Source organism: Micrasema longulum, unplaced genomic scaffold (assembly GCF_059751315.1).
Source record: "Micrasema longulum isolate JH-2025_06_02 unplaced genomic scaffold, ASM5975131v1 h1tg000569l, whole genome shotgun sequence".
Classification (NCBI taxonomy): Eukaryota; Metazoa; Arthropoda; class Insecta; order Trichoptera; family Brachycentridae; genus Micrasema; species Micrasema longulum.
In genome coordinates, this window is record NW_028277765.1 from 246,504 (window position 1) to 259,773 (window position 13,270).

The 13,270-nt window shown below is 35.3% G+C and overlaps 1 long non-coding RNA gene across 2 annotated transcripts; it reads right to left on the minus strand.

The window, feature by feature from the left end:
• Positions 1-245: 245 nt before the first annotated feature.
• LOC148280572 (uncharacterized) lies at positions 246-6,928 on the minus strand. Of its 2 annotated transcripts, XR_015822563.1 has the most exons (3): positions 6,522-6,928; positions 6,000-6,196; positions 246-5,746 (listed from the first exon to the last, which is right to left on the minus strand). It is a non-coding gene; the product is annotated as an uncharacterized LOC148280572 (long non-coding RNA). The 2 variants fall into 2 exon arrangements; XR_015822562.1 differs by lacking the exon at positions 6,522-6,928 and having other exon boundaries at positions 6,000-6,440.
• Positions 6,929-13,270: the final 6,342 nt, after the last annotated feature.

Consider the following 13,270-nt stretch of genomic DNA (forward strand, 5'->3'; position numbering starts at 1 on the left):
AGATTTTTCTAGTGTAATGGGTGTTATCTGCAAATTGAGAAATGCCGTTTTTGTGATCAACACTATTTTAAGAAGGTGATTATTACATTTTTTGTATGAAAGCGGCCTGGGTGTTTTCATCAGAGCATAGAATTGACCTTACTGCACCTGATAACACAAATATCTAATTTTTCAAACTTGTGGATTGGCTGCCTTCTGCATAACTACGTTCAATTATACCACCGTTATTTTAACCGATACTGTCCTCATCAATAATAATAACATCCACGTTCTGAAGAATCGACGATTTAGTAACTGCGCGACTTTCAAACGAAGGAATATTTATTTTGATACCTACCTACGTGTGTGAATATTATTTATACAGGTGGTTATTCTAGCGGCACCTAGCTGCATCAAAAAACGTAGTTTTTTTCGGAAAATGCGATTTGTGTAAGTATGGAACCAGACCAGCTGCGGCTGTAGTAAATCGATGGGTTATTCCCGTAACCGGTAAATTATTAGGTTACTTTCATCAATCGGTTATTCGAATCGCCAGTCAAAAGGAATTCTCGGGCGAGATATCTCTATTGAAACTTTCAAGCGTATTGTTATATTAATTTCGTCTCCATTCAAAGGGAGCGTAATTACCCCAGATGGTTCACGAATGGCTGAAAAGGGAAATAGGAGAATGACTGGATTAACGGGACCCTCGACGCGTCTAATCGCGGAGTGAAATAAACAGAGGCGCTATCAAATCTGAAGGCTGTGTAATCAAATCGTTTCCCAATTATCTCTGTGAGTGAAGTGTTTAGAATAAAATGTATAATATCACCGAAATGACATAAATTATTATTAGAATCCAAGTATTTATCGACATTTAGCACCTTGTTTGAATTTCCCTGAGGAATTTCGCTAATGACTTAGTGCTTTTGTTAAAGAAAATATCGTCCGTAGGAATGATTTTTGACAATTTGTGATATTTATTTATTTTGTATATCGACAGTAATACATCAAATATAAATAGTCCAAAGAAAAAATATAAAATTAAACCAAAACTGGGTAGTATTCTGATGGGAAGTTAAAATTCATCGTCAATTTTATCTACAAAGTAAAATTAAGTTTTCTGTATGAAAAAAGATACTTAGAATTTTCCTATATATACACTTTCATACATAAATATCGATATTAGTTTATACCGTCTCAGTGTATACCGATGAAATTAACCGTTCATAATCGCGGTCCAGATATCCATAAATATACAAACAAGTATAGAATGAGAGACGGTGTGTGTATCTGTACGTGAAAGTGTGGGTGAGGGTGTGTGAGTATGTGAATGAGGGCCAATGGGCTCCATGCAGAATTTTTTTTTTTTATCTCAAAAAAAAGAGGGGAAAAAAAGAGAAACACGAGTGCGCTTTTTTTTTTTTTTTTTTTACTTTTAAGCAAAGTACTACGGTTTTAAATTTAAAAAATTTGATTTCGCGCTAAAACGGCAACTTTTGCCGATTTTTGTTGTGTGACGTCATTTATCGCGTGTACGAATCTGTATCTGTCAAAACAGAACTAATTGCTTGCGAGTTGTTGAGTTTAGTCGAGTTGTTTTTATTTTAATTGCCGTGATATTAACATTAAAGCTTATTGTGTTGCAATTATCGAACGATGGCTGGGTACAAATACTGTTCAGTTCCTAGATGTGTTAATACGACACATACAACACCGGGAAAGAAGTTTGTCACTATTCCACGAGATGCTAAACTGAGAAAAAAATGGTTTGTGGCGATGAAGAGACAGTTTGACAAAATCAGCTGTAAATCCGGAATTTACTGTTGCGAGGATCATTTCAACGTAAGTTCAAATTTATATTTTACACATTCTATACTTCTATTTATTGATTGATAATACATTATATGTACATATTAAATATTATTTGTCAAATAAATACAATATATTGTAATAAAAGCATAAACTTATTTTGATGGTTAGCCATTTCGTGATGTAAGTATTCTAATTATGTTAAATGTTATTTTCACAGCTTGAAGAAGATGCTGATAATTTTACCAGATTCAAGCTTATGGGAGGAAGGGTGTCCTTAAAAAAAAATGTTGTTTCACACATTTTCGAGTGTCAAAAGAAAAACATCAAATTTTTACGACAAACGGGACACAGAAGAAGCCATTTAGGAACTCTTGAAAGAACAATGACGTCTGAAGTTCCGGAGGAAGAACAACCCTGTACATCTTCATCTATAAATGTTGCAACGGAGGCAGTTGAACTCGAATTCGCTTCTTCATCCCCCACAGTTGAAAAAGCTAGTAAAATGACTCAAGCAAGTTTAAGGTCAAATAAAGTCATTGTTCGCAGCAAGGGAACATCAACTGACGCCACGTTTCTAACGGTGACAAGAGCTACATCTCCTATTATTTTTCCTACACCTAAAGATCTTACCATAAGCTATGATTCAGTTATGCCAGATAATGATGATGAAATACTAGAATGGAAAAGTACTTCCGATGACCAGGACTTTGTACCTCATGACGATACTTCTGACGATAATGCTGATGCTTTTGAAATTCAAAAATATAATGTTATTTTACGACAGGCTACTGTAATGGGTATTGAAAGAAATTATCGACTTTGTCTTGGCATACCAGATGATATGGCATATATTTTAACACTTCTGTGCAAAAAAGTATGTGACTCGCGCCTGAATATTTTAATAACATTTAAAAAAATCAGATTGGATGAATCAAATGCAATTCTTGGAATGCAATTTGGATTGTCAGAACCAACTGTAAGCAGGATCTTCAGGAAGACGGTAAAGCTAGTAGCGATCTGTCTGCAGGAGCTAATATTTTGGCCAGACCAATATACCGTTCGGCTTCATTTGCCTTTGCCCTTTATTGCAAGATACAGTAAAGTCCAAGCTATCATTGATTGTTTGGAAATACAAATCGATAAGCCTTCAAACCCCATTAGACAAGCCACGACATGGTCAGATTACAAAAAATGCAATACCATCAAATACCTTGTCTCTTGTACACCGTGCGGACACATCAATTTTATTTCAAAAGGATATGGTGGACGAACCAGTGACACAAAGATTTTCGAGGTTTGCAGATTTTTAGATAATTTGAAACCTGGTATGGATGTGATGGCAGACCGAGGTTTTAAAAACATTGCTCATTTACTCGAGTTAAAACAATGCAAGTTAATTCGTCCACCAAGTGTGAGCGCGGACATTCCTCTATCTTGTGACAAGGTCAAGGAGGCTAAAAGGGTGGCTGCGTTACGAATCAACGTTGAACGTGCAATCAGTCGGATAAGGGAATTTAAAATGTTGGCAATGCACGCATGCATCGATATTAATTATGTTGGCCTCTTAGATTATATTATTAATATTGCTTGTGGGTTAATAAACCTTCAGGAGCCACTGGTTAAAATTTAATAACTATGAAAATAACAATAATTACTTAATACTGACTTAAGCATTTTTTTATTTACAATTTTTTCGTTTACATTTAGTACATTTTTTATTACATAATATATTTGTAACTTTACAGCTTTACATGAAAACTAAAAAATCCCACATAGGCACAATAAGTGTAGAGGCACAATAAGTGTAGATGCATAATATGTAAATATATTTAAAAGAAAATAAAACATGAGTAATAATTTTATGTTACATTCAAGTTGTTTTTTTTAATTTTTAATTTGAGTAAGAGTAGAGAATCTGAAAACAAGAAATAGAACAAAAAAATATTAAATGAAAGTTGATAATTAAATTAGGAAAAAATACAAGAGAAAATTAAAAGTTTATCGGGAAAAGAAAACATTGACATTTATATTTTTGACCTAATTTATAAAGGAATCATTAGTAGAAGAGAGGCTTAAATTACCATTTTCTCTTGTGTCTAAAAAGTATGATTTATACAGTTTAAGGGCAAGGACATTTGCACGACTCTGTCCTAGTGTTGATTTACAAAACGGTATCTCCAGCACTTGATTCCTTCTGCATTCTCAGTAATCTTTTTAAAAATCATCAATGACTATGCTAAACCGGTTTCTATTTCTTTATTTTTTTTGGCCATCACTATTTTACAATATAAATGTAAAGATTATTTGAACATTAAAAGTTTTGTTAACCTAATATTACCCTCAACTTGTAAATAAATGCTTAACAAAACAAACAAATGTTTTTTATATCTCAACAGAGTTAAAGAAGCATGGAATGGAGTATTTATAGAAGGAAATGTGTGTTCGTGTGCACTTGACGTATTACAACGTGCAAGTGCTGTAAATAAAAACAATATGGCCATTTGTGTGTACAATATATATATTTTTTATTTATTCATAATTATAATACAGTAATGTATTATATTCCCAGGAGTTACAAACAACTCAATTTGGGACTTGAATAATATATAACATTTTTTTGGATAAAAAATATTTACAACCAAGAAACAAAGCAAGTTTAAACTTATAACTAAATATATCAAAACAAAATCTATCACTAAACATATCAACACATAATTGTAACTAAAATATCAACGTGCAATTATTATACTAAATATATCAACAATTATATTTTTTAAAAATCCAAGTAGAAAAAAAAAACAAAGTACTATACAGAATAAAACAAATAAATAAAAAAAACCCTTTCAAGAATAGAGGAAATGGTGAATCTAAGACTAAAGAGGTAAATTAGGTTCGTTAACAAGGCTACGAAGGTAATGCAACTATCAAAATCAACAATATGTATTTATAAAGTATAAAACAGAATAAGTAAGTAATAAAAAAACATGAATTTATTTGAGTTTATTATAAATTGCTAAATTCCAAAACACTGTACACTTTTCAATTAAATCTAAGCAATACTCCTTATTTATATTTATAAACAAATGTGTAACATTCTTAGATTCCTCGAAATCAGGATGTGCTACACAGTACAGAGCTTTTATTTTGTTAGAAAAAAACATTTCTAGCTGGACCTGAGCCATATACTTTTCAGAGGGATTTCCGTCTGTAAAATATGTTTGAAAAGTGGCATCAGATACAGGGCATTTCACCTCAACAATATACTCTTCGTACAGCGCATCTGGAGATGCTCCAAATATGGGGTATTCAGGAGACAAAAAAATGCCACACTTTCTAAACTTTACATTTAGTTTTCTTTGCATTTCTTTTAAAACTAAGGACTCTAAGGACCTGCCGCGTAATAACGCCGCAGTTGCTTTCAACTTGGCTCCCAACAATTTCTCACAGAGAGAACCATCACTTGTCTGGCACCTTGACACAGCATAAGCGTTGGAAGCAGTGATTCGAGCAAAACGCAGTCTACGCCACAAAGGTATATCGTTTTGCTCAACAGTTAAGCGTTCAGCAGCTCTGCAGATAGGCATCTTCATTTGACCCTGACAATATTTTAAAAAATCTTTTGGGAGAAAATTACTTTGTTCTTTTTGAAATTGACACATTAAAACATGCAAAGATAACCTATCTACATCAGTATGTTGGGTAAAAAGACGCATTCGTCTTGAAGTACCATCACCCAACTGGTTGCTGGCATCGACTACAGCTGCCAAAAACGAGCCATCTCCTGATGGCAAATCCTCGTGGTTTCCAAATTCCTTGGCCATAACGAAAGGAATCGTGGTGCCGATACCTGCCATTATCGGACGCTTCCAATAACAGGCTACTGAAGTAGGGCTGGGCTCAATGCTGCGTCGATATAGCCAATATATAAATGCTACTGAGTGTTTGCATCCTCCTGTAATATAAATGTTATTTTACAGTTATTTATAAACATGACATCGTCCGACTTGCTCAATACACACTAATAATTTGACAGATTAAAAAAATATGTGCGACGCGATTAATTTAACAATAAAATTTTTCTTCCTTCTGCAAATTTATACAAAAAGAACATGCAATGCAGTACGTTTTTTTCTTTTTTTTAAATAAATAAGACGCTTCCGATGTCAACTATTCATCGACAATAATGCGTCTACTACCATGCTTACCTTGAGAAGCCGCACAGTCTTCACATTGGCACGATATTATTTTATTATTTGCCTCATCAATGACGCTGATAACTGAGTATGCCTTCTTCCGAATTTTATGCTCTGGTGTAACCCGGCATTTTACAGTGCACACATTTTTATTTCTTTTGATCTGGACATATCCAATAGCGTTGTCCGCATATTCAGCTCTCGAAGACCTGCAAATAAATAGTGTATTTACAATTTTGTCCCTTCTGTGCTTGGTTACAGTTTTTAAGACAATAATTAATCAGACATAAAACAGTCAGTATTTTAATTCTAAAGTGTTTATTAAGAACTAATTAAGTCCATTAAAATACTCATGACAGAACAAAGGAGGTTATGTATGGAAAAAATAGTATCCAAGTATATTTACACCATTTCTGGCGATAAGTTGTATCACTGCTGAATATAAAATACGTCTTTAACATATTGAAAACTCAATATCAAAGAAAGGTGACAGTTTTAAGTAATATATTATAGTTAAACATTTTTGAAACTCACCTGTCAACTTTCACTCCCCTCATTTCGGCGCTGCAAAAGTTTGTATTTTCGGAAAAAAACAACATTAACATGGATTCATTTACATGAGGAATGTTATCCGATTGTCCTTTAATAAAATTATCTTCCGTCATTTCGTTAAAATTGCGAATAAAGCGTTAAACAAACCGTCGCCACCAAAAACACCAGCGGAAATGAATGACAGCGTTGTCGAACAAGATAAATGACGTCACAAACACGACAACCAATCACGATGCGTTCGAAATCCATTCGCCAGAAATCAATATTTAAAACGAAAATTTTAATTAAAAACGGCTAAAAAATAAAATTAGACTTGAAAATAAATAAATAGTTTTTAATTTTCTTCCAGGATCATCAATTACTTTCATCTTTTCTAACATATGCATGGAGCCCATTGCGTAAAAAAAGTTAAGTTGAATAAAGTTATATTGTTGCGTTTTCGTCAAAACGGAAAATAGAGTTCGCACTAAAAATTCAAAAAAAAACAACTCATTTTGTACATTTTGACAAAAACGTAACAATTATTTAACTTTAAACTTTATTTAACTTTTTTTATGAAACTGGCCTTAATTGTTGTAAAAGTAGAGAGCATAAGCATTTGTAAACATTGTAAAATAGCAAGATTACGACATTGTAAGAATTATTGTTAGTTAGAGCAGGGTACCTAAACGAATATCAAGGTGAAATATAGCCAAAGACTCAAAGACTACCATTTAATATTAATTTTAGAACTCGCATTTTGAAAGTCATTTTGTTACAATTGAAGGGGTCAATAGAATGACAGCTTGAATTATACTATCGAGCGAAGCGTACAAGTGAAGAGTTCTGGGTATAGTTTGTACAGACGGATGGTGCATGGAATACACAGTTTGATGTGTGGCGAATATGGTAGCCAGTGGCCTTATTATGTAATTAATTCGTTATGTAAATTCATCAGTATCATATGAGAGGGAGTGAGAACGAATTACGATTTTGATTGTTTTAGAGTGAGATAGATATATGATGAACGAATGAACTTACGAAACGAAATATTGACAGAATAGGCCTGCAGGAGGAATTTTGAGACTGGAGTTGGGATATCTACACGTTCAGTCAATAAATCGGGAAGAACTCCCATATCCACTCACTCTCATATACAAATACACAAACACAACTTCTTACACACATATATATATACGCATGCACACATTTAAGAATGTACCATAAATTAATGTATGACTATTATTTTAAAACGTTGCTGGTCTGTCTTTCAACCTTATCTTAATATGTGATTTAATCATGTTTATAGAAACATTATATCATAGAAAATAAATAAATATCCAGTATCAGACGACCACTCAGAGTTGGTAAATCATATTCTATGTTTTACGAGAAGATATATAGTTTAGGTCGAAAAATATTGTTGAACTGTCTAATGTAATAATGTTAAAAAAAGGAGTTTGTTAGATCAGCAAGGAGGAACCCGGGACATTGTGTATAACCGTATGGAACTACTAATCAACAATTGAAATTTACATTTGAAAGACGACATTTTTGCGGTATAACAATGGTGGTGGTTTGAACAATAAGTAAAGAAGCTGGCACTCAAGAAAATAAAGAGTAGACAGAAATATTGCCGGTAATAGAATTTACCGAAATGTATGAAAACTGTTCGCAACAAGAAAACGTATCCTTAAACCTTAAACCGGACAGACGTAAAAGTGGGTTCATCCCATTCCCGAATGAGACATTTTGTTAATTCTAATTCCCAAATCCCAGAGACGAAAAGAGGTGTTCATTTGACGACGATGAACGTTCATTCCACGATACTCGAGCCCTAGCCTTGTCGGGGTAGGTACTCCTTCTCGGGGGAGGGTCCTGTGTCTCGTCCCGGGTACGGGACACGACTCTCCATCTCCATAGTATTTGACAAAAGCGAAAGGTGGCTTATTACGCACGTGATGTGTTAAAGGCCGTTTACACGTAGACAATACAACATTGTTTTGTCCCAGCAGTCAACCATTATCATTGTCAACGTATAAACAGAAATTTGTAGGACAAAACATTGTAGGCGGGCAGGCTATCTTCGCGGAACAATGATTACCCCTACCACCGCGCGCGGCCGCCAGCGACCACATTGTCCTCGTGTGAACACATACGGACAGGACCTTGTGACAATAGCGATTTGCTTGACGTGAACGTGTCGCTCCAAAAAAAACAATATTCTACTGAAAACGGCGGCAGAAAAAAATCCTTTTAAATATACTCGTACAGTTTGTCTCTTAACAATTACAATACATCTTGGTATAACAATTATAATATTTTTATTCATTTTCGCACCGCTCACGTGTGAACTGCGGCCGAATTTTCGTATTGCCCGGCGTTCTGTCCCGCGCAGTCGAGGCTGTTCACGAAGCCGGGACAAGACAATGTTGTCATATATATTGTATTGTCCACATGTAAACGGCCCTTTAGCATCAGAAAGTCGAGAAATAAGTTATTTCTTGATTGGTGATACTGATTTTCACCGTGAATGGACATTTTTTCGTGTGCCGAATTTTCTCTCGAAGTCAATACACAGGGAGCGATGAAAGAAATGCTTCTGAGAAACTACAAGACAATATTTCTCAGTTTAAGAGTTTGAAAGCGCTCCAGTACGTGTCGGCGCTCATCAACCCTCACCCCTTCGTTGTTCCCGAACCCGGGGGGTAAAGGTGACTTTAAAAAGATGACGAAAATTTCAATTTTCATGCATAAGCGGTCTAGAATAAAAGCGGCGGTCGAGCTATGGAAAACTTTTTCCTTCATAAATTGAATTCTGCAACGAAGTTTCAAACCTGTTTTAAAATACCCTCGAATAAATATTCATTTCAGCGCCGAAACTTGGCGGCCATTTAAATGGTGGTCCTTTTTTACGATACAAAGGGGGCTAAAACATTTCAAGCTTCGCGTTAAGAAAGCGATCAGTTAGTTCACAGCGAAGCTCGAGGAAATAAGAGTTTAAAACAAATTAGATAAAAACGTTTGAAAAGTACAAAAATACCCAAAGATTTAATTAACAAACTTTCTCTTTTTGTTTGCTTTAAATCGCGGCAAGCAATATCGCGGTTTTTATAAAAACGCCATTGAAGTTTTATTTTCGGAATAATTTTCGATTAATTTCCGATTAACGAGACGTTAAAATTGTTTCAGTACCGATATACTGAGTAAATATTTACTCGCGAAATTAATAAAAAGTTTTCTGCCGCGAGTCGGAACGTTTCACGTGAAATGTGCGGGGAGATCCTGCTCGCTGTGCCCCCCCCGCCAACGAAAATATTGTTTAACTAATTGAGAAAGCGGCCAACTCGAGAGATAATGCGAAAATAATTGATCGATCGAAGCGATATAACTTATTTGAATTATTTAAAATGAATAATTGAAATTTTCCATTACTATCGAACAAGACCTCTTATTTCAATTCAAATTATTAAATGATACGAAAAATTGCTCTGAACTGTTAGGTACTGTGTATTACAGAGTATTAAATTTTACTTTATTAAAGAGTACTGTGTATTAAAATACCTGCCAACCGTGGCCCGTTTTGGCGAAAACTTTTTCATTACGCAGTACGGGGCGACTAACTTTATGGTCAGTACGATGCCTCCTGTGCACCCTCCGAGGGGAATATCGTTCCGCCGGTGTAACGTATGCGTTTAGTAAAAAAAAAAACATACAGGCTCTTCCGGAAAATGAAAAAAGCTCTCCGCTAGATAATTTGCAGAGCTGCGCGTATATTGTATGACTAAGGGTAGGAAAATTGCGCTGGAATGTTGCTTTTCAGGCTGAACACTAAGAGAAGGAAACGGTACACCTTATCAGAGAAACAAATTACCAAACGTTTTTTTTTGTTTCTTTCTTTATAAACGCCCGTGGGGCTTTTGTGGATACATATCATCTCATGTACAAATAGTTCATATTTTCATATGCATAATAGAGAACAGTATACGAGCTACAAAAATAAGAAACATGAGAGTAAATTTTAAATTATTCAACGAGTCTACATACGATTCTTTTTAGAATACAGAATTTTTTTAAATAAATATTTGCGTTCATTTCAATTCATTTTGAGGTTCATTTTCGAAGAGTAGTAAATAATCAGAATGTGGGAACCAAGATCTGGTAGAGTAAGGCTTGAACCTCTGACTTTTGTTCTAGCCACGGAACAACTTCATCGCCATCGAACCTGATGGTGCAGGTAGCCAGCGTTTACAACCTCTAGATTTGTGTCCACCCAAAAGCATTATGCGGGGAGAGGGGTGGCTGCTTAGATTAGAATAAAATTAAAGCAATATTTAAAAATCGGTTGAATTTGTATCGATTTTGGTAGATTGCTCAAAAATCGGTAAGGTTGGCAACGCTGGGTCCCGGGTTGTCCTTATTCCAGGGGATGAAGAATACAATTTAAGACACTAGTGAATAAACATGAAGATTGTACAGCCCGTTCACATAAAGTCAACTACACCAACAATAAGTCATTGCTATGTAATTATGCTTTATTTTTTGAATACTACGTAAAAAAAATATTTTTAAGTAGCAGAAAAACGATTTTGAGAGTTGTGTTGTTTTATCAATAATTTCATTGGAGTTCATATAACATCTTTATCCACTCATGTCTTCAATTCTGTGCTTGAAATAGAACCCAAACCTTGAAGAGTGCTTTCGATTTGATACCTACTCTCAGGTATATATCCTAAAAAAGGAAGTCGAACGGAGACAACTCTTCCTCGTAGTGTAGTGGTTGGCGCGTTCTTCTATCATGCTTAAAGTTCAGGGTTCGATTCGTGGCAGTTTAAAGGTAGTTCTACACTGCAATATTTCATACAATGAAAAGAAGCCTCGAGACCTCGAAAATAGATTAGGGTAAGTAGTGGGGGCTTTCGATGCAATACTTCATTGCTCCCGGGCTAAAGTAAAGAAGAACCACTTTTTACCCGAATTGTAAGACTGATCGCCTAACTTTCAATGTAACAAAAATAATCGAGAGACGCTGCAATATGGCATTTTCACAAGACGAGAATAACATTAAAAATATAATATATATATAGAGCGGATATTTACGATTCTAATGATATTCGTTTCAATGAATTCAAAACGAGTTTTCATTTATAATTTTCGGGGTTAAAAATGAAACGTCATTTTGACGTCACGCGTTACGACTGTTGACTGGGCTTCTAATAAACATTGCATGCATTAAGTTTGGCGCAAAAACGTCATACGTGCCGTTTGTTCCACAGGGAGCATAACGTCTCGTTTTCGGGTAATTCAAAATATGCATATTTTAAACCTTTGTTATTATCCGACGTCGCACAAAAAAATATCAATACTGTTACCATCGTAATTTTTTGCTTAATTGAAAATAATAATAATAATAAAACGTGAAAAGACCCTATCGTGTTCGACAACTTGTAGAGGATCCGGTGTTTGATCGAGGTTCGGCGGGGAAAGATAAGAAAGCTTTGGAAGTCTTAAAACGAGATTTATGGGTTTTTTAGGAACAAAAGATATTTATCACTCAGTTTGTGACAGTACCTTTAGAAAAAGTCCATCAACTCGGATGCAACATGTCTCTCGCAATCAATTTTCTCCATTCCCGCTAAGGTTTTTTTCCTCCCAGTTTTGAAGCTCAGTGACGAACACGGAGAACAATTCTACTTGAATATATCTGTAAAACAAAGACACCAGGGCCATTGGAATAAAGTAATGCACGCGGATAACTACTGGTCCGTGTGTGAGGACGCTCCGGAACTATCAAGAGGCAAGCCAAAAGACAAGGATCTCGTGAAGCCACCGCGTGATTCTCTTCAGACCCAACCGCCTGCCGAGTATTTTTCCATCAATTTAGAACTCTTCTAATGTAATTGCCATTAAAATAAATTACATGGACATTCAATGTTGTTGACATATGTATTTAAAATGTATAGTTTTCCTTTATTTGTTTTATTCACAATATATTTATGTAACATTTATTGGGACAAATCCCAACTCCATGGAACCTAAGTCCTGTGTTGAGTTGGGACGAATATATGCATAACACTTCAACAACACACGTTTCACCAATAACAATTTTAATTTTAACTAACTAACTAACTAACTAACCATCACGCCATTTCCCCGGAGGGGTAGGCAGAGAGGATAGAACGCCACACCACTCTGTCCTGGCACACTTCCTTTGCTTCCTTCACATTCATACATCTTCTCATGCACGCACGTCGATTATTCCGACTTTTCACATGACCACTTTCAAGAATTTGTTGTACTTGATCATGCCATGTCTTTCTCGGCCTTCCTCGACTTCTACAACCAGACACATTCGCATCATAAATCTTTTTAGCCGTTCTTTCATCATTCATTCGCTCCACATGACCGAACCATCGCAAAAGACCTTTCTTAATTTTGTCGATAATGCTTAACTCAGCCTTGCATTCTGCTCTAATTTCGACATTAGGGCACCTATCATACATTGTTTTTCCGCACATTCGCCTGAGGAATCGCATTTCAACAGCATTCAGTCTACTTTCGTCCCTTTTTTTCCAACTCCATGCTTCGCTTCCATACATTAGGGTTGGTACCAGAACTCCATTATGAACTGCTAATTTAGCCTCTTGCGATAGACACTTATTTGCTACGACAGACTTTAAGGCACCATTAACTCTGTTACCGGCACTAACCCTCCTTTCAATATCCTTGTCCATATTTCCATCTCTAGTAAA